The following is a 2,731-nucleotide window of genomic DNA, read 5'->3' on the forward strand; positions in this document are numbered from 1 at the left end:
TTATCAGCTTCTATTCTCCTGGGATCCATGTCAGCATCTGTGGACACATACCTGATATCATCTTCTATTCTCCCGAATCCATGTCAGCACCTGTGGACACATACCTGATATCATCTTCTATTCTCCTGGGATCCATGTCAACACCTGTGGACACATACCTGACATCAGCTTCTATTCTCCTGAATCCATGTCAGCACCTGTGGACACATGTCTGATATCAGCACCTGTGAGAGGGAAATTCCTGAACTGGCACCAACTGCAACAAGATGAAGAAAACGTCTTTGACTTTCAAGACGATATGTACAGGTAAGAAATATTATCACTATCTTTATACATTGTTTAAAATTATGTTTAAATTTGTGCATTGTTATTCTTTTGCTCATAAAAGTTGTTGAAAGCTATATATTATTATTATTATTTATTTACTCTAAAAATATGTTGAAAGTAATACTTTATTATTCTTGTGGTTTATAAAAAAATGTACCATAGAAAGACAACAACAACTCCAAGCTCTGGAGTATAATGTTATATCGATATGGGAACATGATGCAAAGAAGCTGGAACCAACAATTCAGTATTAAAGACCACTCAGTAGGTCCAAGCCTCGATGTACGGGACGCCTTCTACAGAGGGAGAGTCAACACAAGAAGAATTTTTTTACGATGTTAAAAAAAATCAAGTACGTTGACTTTACATCTCTATGCCCATGGGAACAGATACTGTGAGTATCCAATAGGACATTCTACCATCATAACACAATTTTCACCGATTTGAAAAATTATTTTGGTTTCATAAAGTGTAAAATTCTAGCCCTGATAAAACCCTATCATCTTTTTGTGTTTTTTAGAAGGGACAGTATGATCCTGTTTTGCTCCTGATGTTAGGCAGTGAGAAGGCTATTCTGCACTTTCTTGTTATTTATTTTAAGAAACTCCTGGATTAAAGAGGAAAGTGGTATATTTCGTACATTTTTAATATCTGATAGCCACACTTAACTGCTTTTTTTCACTTATTCAGTGATCCAAGTGGCGATGAAAGCTCTCTCGTGATCATAGTGGTGGCATGGTGGTGGTGATCTTGGTTCAAATTTACTTTATAATAAGCTGAAAAGGAAGGAGTAGAATTGACCCCAGAAAACTGCATTTAATCCAGGAAGAAGATCAATTGTAAAACTGTCTTAACTCTTTTTGGGGATGTTGGGGTAAGTAAATGACTTACCTTTAATGAGTGATAACCCTAAGGTCATAATAGATGTTAGGTCAGTTAATGACGAAGTTATTCCTCATCATTGTAGACACAAGCGGAATGTCTGCCTCAGAAAGATCAAAACAACATATTTCTAGCAGCTTTCACTACTATTCACGCTCATCTGAAAGTGCACTATATGCTGGAGAAGTTCTGTATTGTATTATGATACAGATAGTATTGTTTACATTTCAGACAGATTTAATGATCCACCTCTAGGCTATTATCTTGGTGAATTAACAGACGAGCCTGATGGTTATTACATCACATCATGGGACAGTGGTGGTTCCAAGAATTATGGATACTTACGATGAGAAGTCCAGTTGTAAAATTAGAGTGCTTACGCTAAGTTTTATCAACAGTGAGAAAGCAATGTTCTCATCAACAAGTAGTAAAATAATGAACATGATTAATCCTTTTTAGCATTTTATTGAATGTTTTAGCAAAACAAATGTTTCTGACACGTGTCCAATACTTTGAAGAAGATTACCAAGATAAAATGCAGCAATCCATGGTTACATCCTCATCGATTTGAAACTTCGAACACCAGACCAATTACGTTTAAGGATGGGACTAATTCTTGGAGACGAAATGTTGGTGTAAGTATCAAAGTAAAATATAACTGATGTTTCAATGTATAAATACTCGTTGATTGTCATGACTGCAGCCGGGGCAGATCTAGAAGGATTTTATCTAAATGATGGGCCACATGTAATTAAAGAATTGGCATTCAACTGTTTAGTCACAAGATATATATGTGTGTTTTTGTTTAAACAATAACTACATCCCCTGGAAAAGTGGAAGCATCGACTATCCCTATTTGTAGAGTGTAGTCTGTTTGCTCAGAATGAACTTTACCATTGTTTTTACAAATTGGAGAGAGGAAACCGAGTTGTTAAGAAGTCTTTTCAAAACTTCTTGTTATAATCTGGAAGTACTTGGATGCCCCAGGATTAATCGACTCTACCTGTCTGTTTCATGATAAAACAATTTCATCATTTTAGTTTAGGAAAAAGTAGTTACTATATCCCAATGGTTTTCTAGATAATCAGTTTTTATATGGTGTACTTAAATCTCTTTTCATTTATTCACCATGACACCATGAATTAAACAACAGCAAGTTTTGTTCAGCACATTGACTAAAGCAACACATAAACAGATTAAAGGAATAACTTGCCAGAGCTACAAACAAATTGATCATTTGCATTTGTCAATATGCCTTAAATGTTTTAAATGGTAAGATTCACATGAAGAAGATAGAAAAGTAAAAACTTAGTCTTTATTGAGAGAGTTAGCTGTTAAGAAAGCATTGGCTAATGGATAAGAAACTTACTAAGAAAAGGTAGGTTTTTTACCATCACTCATTGCACCAATACTTTCATGGTTCGAGGGTTTGGCAGGACAGGATATCACTAAAGCTGTTAAGTTTTTATAAGAATATGGAACACACAAAACGAATGATTCTTATTCCTGAAGAGCTGACACG

At 35.1% G+C, this 2,731-nt stretch overlaps 1 long non-coding RNA gene across 1 annotated transcript; it reads left to right on the forward strand.

Moving 5' to 3' along the window:
• Window positions 1-6: 6 nt before the first annotated feature.
• LOC111084326 lies at window positions 7-2,272 on the forward strand. Its single transcript, XR_002609499.1, has 2 exons — window positions 7-306; window positions 490-2,272. It is a non-coding gene; the product is annotated as an uncharacterized LOC111084326 (long non-coding RNA).
• The last annotated feature ends 459 nt before the right edge of the window (window positions 2,273-2,731 follow it).

The sequence above is a fragment of the Limulus polyphemus genome, unplaced genomic scaffold (assembly GCF_000517525.1).
Source record: "Limulus polyphemus unplaced genomic scaffold, Limulus_polyphemus-2.1.2 Scaffold16797, whole genome shotgun sequence".
Taxonomy (NCBI): Eukaryota; Metazoa; Arthropoda; class Merostomata; order Xiphosura; family Limulidae; genus Limulus; species Limulus polyphemus.